General features: G+C 42.6%; 1 long non-coding RNA gene across 2 annotated transcripts; it reads left to right on the top strand.

Moving 5' to 3' along the window:
* The first annotated feature begins 2,891 nt into the window (after positions 1 to 2,891).
* LOC116069122 lies at positions 2,892 to 7,713 on the top strand. 2 transcript variants are annotated; one of them, XR_004109858.1, is made up of 2 exons: positions 2,892 to 2,992; positions 7,221 to 7,713. It is a non-coding gene; the product is annotated as an uncharacterized LOC116069122 (long non-coding RNA). The 2 variants fall into 2 exon arrangements; XR_004109859.1 differs by having other exon boundaries at positions 2,910 to 3,467.
* Positions 7,714 to 7,994: the final 281 nt, after the last annotated feature.

Below are 7,994 nucleotides of genomic sequence, written 5' to 3'. Positions count from 1 at the left end.
TCCTCTCTAGCTGTGTTCTGAATTACTGAGTGCTACTAAGAACAGTCAATAGGAAAAAGCCAGTACTCACCAGTCAGAATAGACTTTCCTTTGATCAGTTTTTTGTTTAAAAACCCAGGCCCTCTCATTTAACTTCCCCACCTAATATATATCTTCTTTCTCACAGAACTGGGGTGACTTGAACCAGTTCTAGCCAGTCTATACAGACTTTGAATCAGCTTCCTGATCATCTCTTCCACACCATCCCACTGAGGTGGTAGTTCCACTCTAGGAGCCGTTCTGGGGTTGCTTTACTCCCACTTCACTCTGAAGTCCTGGGAAATCAACATGTGGCCTTGCACATAGAGACTTTATTTTGATACAGGATCTAAGCTGCCCAACTGGTCTTGAGTTTTGCTTCAACCCCCAGGACAGTTTGGGACATGGGCCAACACAACCATACCTGGCCTCAATGCTTTACTCTGACAGCCCTCTTCCACTCCACTTAGATCCTATCTTTAGTCCAGTAAGACTGCATTAACATCTCTCACCCACTGTTGTCTTTTGGGCTTGACAGCTTTTGTATCTTCTCAGTTTAAACAGCTTTCACAGAAAACAAACCTATGTTTAAGTGTCTCGTGTTGAACCAAAATCTCCTTTGAAGTGTGTTTTTTAAATTGAGAATTTGAGCTGGTGAGATGGCTCAGCAAGTGTTTGCCACCAAGCTTCACAAATGACCAGGGTCCAATGTCCAGAACTCACATGGTGGAAGGACAGAGCCAACTCCCGAGAAGGCTGTCCTCTGATATATATGTCCTCATATATGTACAAATGCATGAATGTTACACAACTATTTTAAAAATCAATGATATAACTATAGACCACTTAATATGAAAAAAAATTCACAATATATTCCTTTCTTTTCAAAATCTTTGGTTTTCCTGATTGAAAGTGAAAAATATATATTTTAGGACTTGGTTTTGTTTTTTGCAAAAAATAACAAACACATGGCCATTTGGTGGCAATCCAATTCCTAACCAAGTAATCCCCTCATAATCCTAACCTCCATACAGGCTAGCTACTGCTTTTGTTTCAAATGCACTGTTTACTGATTCCGTATTAATAACCATGATGGAGAACACAGGCTAACACTACGATATTAACAGGCATTAACTCTGGGCAGAGGAATTCATGGCTTCTCCTTTTCCAGTGCCTTCTCGTGTTTCTGGGTGTATGATGGGGTGGGTGGCAGAGGACAAACTTCAGGAGATGCTGCTCTCATTCCACCATGTGGAACCTGGAGCCGGAACTGAGGTGGCCAGGCTCACCGCCAAGGCCTTTTCTCACTAGAAACCTCACACACCACTTTCTAACATTTCGAACTAAACACACTATTTTAATTTTTGAACAATTTTAGGGAAAAAACTCATAATCTAAATCTAAAAAAACTGTGTATGTATGTGTGAGCACATGTCTGTAACTGCCCTGGAACTAGTCTCACAGGGGCTGTGAGCTGCCCTACATGGATGCTGGGAATCAAAGTGGCTCTCTGTAAGAGCAAGAAATACTCCTAAGCACTGAACCATCTCCCTAGCCCACAAAAAAAAACTTGTAATTTGAAATTTAAAGACTCATACTTAAAATACACATTAGCTAGTCCAACTTGATTTTGTAAATTTTCATTAAAAAAAAACTCAGAATGCAGTTAAAAGTCCTGATGTTTACAAGCAAAACTTCTTAAAATTCTGTTATTGCTAATGGGTAATATAATTTAAGTATAAGGTTTCTATCAGTTATATAATTTATGTTAAACCAGACAAAGATATATGCCATAATTAATAAATGGGCATCCTCCTGATTTTTTTCCTTTGTCTATTATTTAACTGGTTGGTCTGAAAATGTCTGACCTGGAAGTCTTTTTTCTGTTTTTTTTGTTTGTTGTTTGTTTTTGGTTTTAGAGACAGGGTTTCTCTGTGTAGCCCTGGCTGTCCTGGTACTCACTCTGCAGACCAGGCTGGCCTTGAACTCAGAAATTCGCCTGTCTCTGCCTCCCAAGCGCTGGGATTAAAGGTGTGAGCCACCACTGGCCAGCTCTTCCAAAGTTTTATTCTCTCCAAACTTCGTGATTCTTGTCTGCTCTGTGAAATTATAAACCATATGGTTTCATGTCAAATTTACCACTCAACCCCTATGAAGTTTTTTAGTCAAAACAATGCATTTACATTGCTTTACTTCAATTTTTCTGCTGCTGGGGATGAAACACTGAGCCTTTAACATGACTATGGACAGCTGCCAGCTTGCTAACTCTCCCAAACTGAAGACTACACCTTACATTCTACATTCATAATCTATGAGCCCATACTTCAGCCAGGCGTGGCGACACAAGGCGGAAATTCTGCTCTGAGAAACCGAGAAAACAAAGCTCCAGGCCAACCTGGGTTACAGAGTAAGCCCTGTCTCAAAAACAAATCTATCAGCTCTTCTACTCAAATGTCCTACTAATGCCTCAAAACCAAAATCCATTCGTTTTCAACACAAATCATCCCAAAACTGGTTATCAACCTTCATCACAAACAGGTTAGTTCTATTTGATTTTCCAACAGAGTGATTGGCCGAGGCTTCTCCGCACCCAGCAGTCTCTGTGTCTGGAGGACAGCCGTTTTATCCCGATGCTCCTCGCCCTTCCTCAAGGGCTAACCTGAGTCTTCTCTCAGCAAAAGCTGACCTCGCCTGCCTCCACCTCCTATCCTAGGGCTCTGAGGAAAGCCTCGCTTGCCCCCTGGGGCCTACCAGCGAGGACCACGAACGCGCCCAGCGAATTCGTGCGGTCACTGGCCTAGACGTGCAGTCAAGGTACAGGTCACCTCGCCCACTCGCGCCGGGCGCACCCTGGCTGCACCGCCTCCGCACACGCGCACAGCCCGCTACTGCGGCACCGCCCAGCGGGCAGAGCCGCTCTAGGCACGCAGTGTGGTCTCGTCTCGTTGGCCCCGGCGCTGACGGCGCCCACACGGTACGCTGGAGCGGAGGCTGTCCTACGTGCTGCTCCCACGCTCTTCTCCCACACCTCCGCGAAAAAGGCGCGGGCCGCGCACCTTCCAACGGGAAGAGGCTCAAGGTCCCTCCCTCAGCCGTCACGGCTTCCCTCCGTGGCCCATAATCCCCTGGCGCGGGGGTTGTTTCCGGTGGCGGGGCTCTGAGCCCTTCACCTTTCCGTAACCAGGCGTGGTGCTGGCAATGCCTCTCTCTCATCGCCTCGTCGTAAAAATATTGCGTTAAAAAAACTCAGTTTGTTATGCGAGCAGCATTCCAACAGTACACAATAATATCAGAAATAGTTAAGCAATAAAAAAAAAAAAAGTCGGGCGTGGTTGAGGCAGGAGGATTACAGCGAATTCTAATCCACCTTGGGCTAAATACCGAGATTGTGTCAAAAACCACGGAATTGGGGAAATTAAGTGGAGTACTCTCTACGTTGGGAGCCAAAGGTATGGTCAAGATTAGCTTGAGACATGCCTGGGCTACCTAAGGTGGCTCTGCCCACCAGGGTGGGACACAAAACCCACGAGGATGAGGGTATTGCCATACTGCTATGTAAATGTGGAGTTTTCAAATAAGCACAAAGGGGTTTTTGGTGCCTGTTTTTCCAGGTCTTATATATATTTTAAATGGTCGTATGGCTCTTCTAGTTGTTTAAAGAGCCCATAGTTACTGGACTTTTAAGGTATTTATAATTTCTTCATTTCTACAAGCAATGATAGATTACTAGATCAAAGGGAACGCCCATTTGTAAGATTCTGAACTTTAGCAGAGTCTTCCTAGAAGTGTTTTTATTAAAGTGCATTTTCCCACTAAGTTATTAGAATGCCGCGTGAGAGCATGAGTCATTCTGTTACTAGTCAGTCTTTTAACAGACTCTTGTATGAATTTGCATTTTGGTACATAGGTATAAAACTGAATACTTTCCATATACTTATGTTCTTTATGAATTGCTTGCATATAATTTCTGTTTACTTTAAATTCGAGGTATTCACATTTTAAAAACTTACAGTGCTTTTGTATATTAGCAATATTAAGTTTTATTTAAATACTGCAAAAATCGTTTGACTATTAAAGCCAGTAAGGTTTAGTTTGTGGAAGGTTTTAACTTTGTTGTAGGCATATCTAACCAGCCTTTCGTTCCTCTCTAACTTCATTCCCTAACTTCTTCTAACTTTATTGCATTTCCTTGTACAGTTGCAGGGTTTTTATTGTACATGTACACACATGTCATTTACTCCATTAGAAGTTTACTTAAAAGGAGGAAGATTTTTCAAAAAGCTTTTTAAAAAAGGGCTGGTGAGATGACTTGACTGGCAAAGGCTCTTACTTCGAAGCCTAAGGTCGTGAGTAGATCCTTAGAACCCACATAGTGGAAGGAGGGAACCAACTCTAACAAGTTGTGATATGCATCTCTTTCCACATAATAAAATGTTGTAATTAAATGTAAAAAGGCAGAGAGGGGCTGGAGATGAAGTTCAGTGAAAAAGTATATTGCCTAGAATCTCTCAGACCCTAGATACTATGCTCAGTATGGCAGAGAAAAGAGGCAGAGCCAGGCAGATCTCTCCAGTTTGAGGCCAGCCTGGTCTACTAAGTGAGTTTCAGGTTAGCCAGGACTACATAGAGAAACCCTGTCTTGAAAAACAAAATGAGAGAAAGAAAGAAAGAAAGAAAGGAAGAAGGGAGAGAAGGAGGGAGGGAGGGAGGGAGGGAGGGAAGGGGGAGGGAAGAAGGAAGGAAAGAAAGAGAGAGAGAGAGAAAAGAAAATGCTGCCTTTATAGAACCCTAACTTTCCAAATGTGCCTTTCCGACTATTACATTGAGTTGCTACTGAACAGTAATACTGTTTCAGTGAAACTTTAAAAAATTGTTTTATTCTGCATTTGTATATAATATTGTATATGTGCAAGTATATGTGTGTGTGCATGCATGTTCATGAGAGTATATGTTTAAATGTGTCTGTATGCTCTAGTGTGTGTGTATGTTTATATGTGTGTGAGTGTATGCGTATGTATGTGTGTTATTAGTGTATGTGTGTGTGTGTGTGTGTGTGTGTATTAGAGGAAAGTGTCATGGAACTGGTTCACTCCTCCACCTTTACATGGGCTCCAGGAATTGAACTCAGGTTGTCAGATTTTGTGATAAGTGCTTTTACCTGCTGAACCATTTATTATTATTTGTTTGTATGTGAATGATGAGAGGGCATGTGTGCCATGAGATGCTTGTGGAAGCCAGAGGACAACTTTGTGGACTTGCTTCTCCTCTTTCACTTTCCGTGTGTGGGAAACTCAGTGTGAGCATCCCTACAAATGCTATGGCAGGCAGAGTAATAACCAGAGTGATGATCCGTGTGAGGCAAGAACGAAATTTGCTTCAGCTAGATTCAGCAGTTGCTGTTTGTTCAAACCTGATCTTGGGCAGTTTATTCTAGGCACATTTAAGTACAGTACAACCTTGGAAAGAGTTTCCTGGTAACAGTTAACCAAGTCCCATGTACATGATAAAGCTCAAGGCATGACCACATTGAAACCCTTTTGTAAAGTACATAAAGTTCCATGAAGATGGGTTCTATTGACTGGGAAACAGTGCTCAAGATAGAGAGGTCTGTGGAGGAAGAGTCTGGGATAAACATAATAGTCTGTAGGGTTCAGGTGTGGCCTGGCCCCATAGGTCACACAGATCACCAAGCTATTTACTACATCTATTCCTAGCCTTCTGGGCAGAAACAGGTTATATGTATCTTCTCTTGAATAGATAACCCTGCGAGTTTAACATTCCTACTTTTCCAAGTGCTTTATCTGTGAGCACAAGGACCCCATTTCCTCTACAACTCTGGTCAATAGGCTTGTCGGTCAAGTGCTTTTTCTGGTTGAACTATCTCACTGGCTCTGTTTAATGTACCTTTAGTTTTAAAGTTTCAGTAGTGTGAATCCCTGTTTAACAGTCTTTAGAACTAGATAGATGTAATGATGCATGCCTTTAATCCCAGCACTTGGGAAGCAGAGGTTGGTAGATCTCTGTGAGTTCAAGACCAGCCAGAGCTACATAGTGACTTACAATTTTGGTTGGAATTTGTATTGGTTTTCTCCTTGCTGGTGATCAAATACCTGAGAAGAGGCAACTTTGGGGAAGAAAGCTTATTTCAGATTATACTTGAGGAATATAGTCTGCCATGCAGGTGAGAGCAGAGTGTGAGGCAGCTGATCACACCGTGTCTGCAGGCAGGAAGCAGAGAGATCAATTCTGGTGTTCAACTTACTTTTTATTCAGATCAAACTTTTTATTTAGATTAGGTCTCCTTCGATGCAATGGTGCCACCATATTTCAGGTAGATTTCCTTCTTCAGTTAACTCAATCTAGGGAATCCGTCACTGACTGACTTACCTAGAGGCTTGTCTCCTAGGTTATTCTACATTCTTTCAAGTTGACAGCTAGTATCAACCACCGCAAGTTCATCCCTTGTCAGCTTGACAACCACACATAACTTTTATGTCATATGACTTTTCAACCCCTTGTGGCTCTGGCTCGTGACCATCTCCTAATGCTAAAGACATTTCCGTCCAACTTTGCATTCCACCAGGTGGAACCCTCCATGGCTGCCCTCAGGACACCCCTCCTGCTGGCCAGAGCAGAGCTCCAGGTTCCTTCCTTCCTTCCTTCCTTCCTTCCTTCCTTCCTTCCTTCTTTTTTCTCTCTCTCTTTTTTAATAATTTATTTTTATTTTATGTAACTGGTGTTTTACCTGCATGTATGTCTATGTCTGGTTGTCAGAACTCCTGTAGCTGGAGTAATAGGTAGTGGTGAGCTACCATGTGGGTGCTGGGAATTCAACCCAGGTCCTCTGGAAGAGCAGCCAGTGCTCTTAACTGCTGAGCCATCACTCTAGCCCTCTGGGTTTCTTTTTAATTGCTCTAATCTGTTTAACAACTGTGGAGCTTTGAGACATGCCATGTTTGTAGTTTCAAACTTGTTCGCACTTGCTCCCGATTTTGCTCTTTACTAACGATCCAGAGAGCAGCGAACAGCACACACAGCATGAATACTGCCTTGTTTTAACATTTCTTCCACCAAAAACATTAGGCTTTGGACTTTGTGTTGCTCAAGTTCTCAGGATGTGGGCCAAATGTAGTCCCTGTCCTGAGAAACCTCATAAACTGGGTCTCCACTGACACATTTCTCTTGGCATTCTTGTTTTTCAGATCCCATGAAAATGCCCCAATATGTGCTGTTCCTGATTCTAGAAATCCTGTACACCAAAGTTCCAAATTCTCCTGTATTCTGTCCACAAACCTTTTATGTCACTCGAGATCTACGTAATTGTATTTATGACAGCAGCAGCTCCACTTCTAAGTGCCAACTTGTGGGACTACGTAAGAATGGAGTTGTGTGAGAATATGAGTGCTTGTGAGAAAACACCAAGAAAATATGAGCCTTGTGATCTCAGTTCCTTCAAACATGGAGCCATTCTTAGAATGTGCGTTCATGCTTCTCCCAGGTGTAGCCTTTAGAGTGCATTTTCTTCAGATTACTCATTAAACTGCCTATTGTTATTTGTTTATATGCCTCTATGGAAAAATATGTTTTTGCCTTGTGCAATTTGTCCTTGTGATTGGACACTTTACTCATGTGACTCCTCTGAACCCTCAGAGTATAAATTGTCTGCTGCTCTGAATAAAGTTGGCTATTGCATGAGGCTTTAGTCTGCCTCATTTATCAGCTCCACTCTCCTAGGTCCCACCACCTCTAGGACAGTGACACAAGCTTTCTGTCTAGTCACTTTCTTTATTGCCATGACAAGATACCTGGCCAAAGCAACTTAAGGAGTAAAGGATTGGCTGTGCTTTTCCTTTCAGTGACAGTTCACCATGGAGGTGAGGGATGGCAGTGAGGCAGGAGGCACACTGCATCTGTATATAGGAAGCAGAGAGAGATCAAAGAATGCAGGCGCTTAGCTTTCTTCTTTTTATTGCAGA

The sequence above is a fragment of the Mastomys coucha genome, unplaced genomic scaffold (genome assembly GCF_008632895.1).
Source record: "Mastomys coucha isolate ucsf_1 unplaced genomic scaffold, UCSF_Mcou_1 pScaffold22, whole genome shotgun sequence".
In the NCBI taxonomy this organism is placed as follows: domain Eukaryota; kingdom Metazoa; phylum Chordata; class Mammalia; order Rodentia; family Muridae; genus Mastomys; species Mastomys coucha.
The sequence above is the reverse complement of the archived record's forward strand: the minus strand, read 5'-3'. Positions and strand labels throughout refer to the sequence as shown.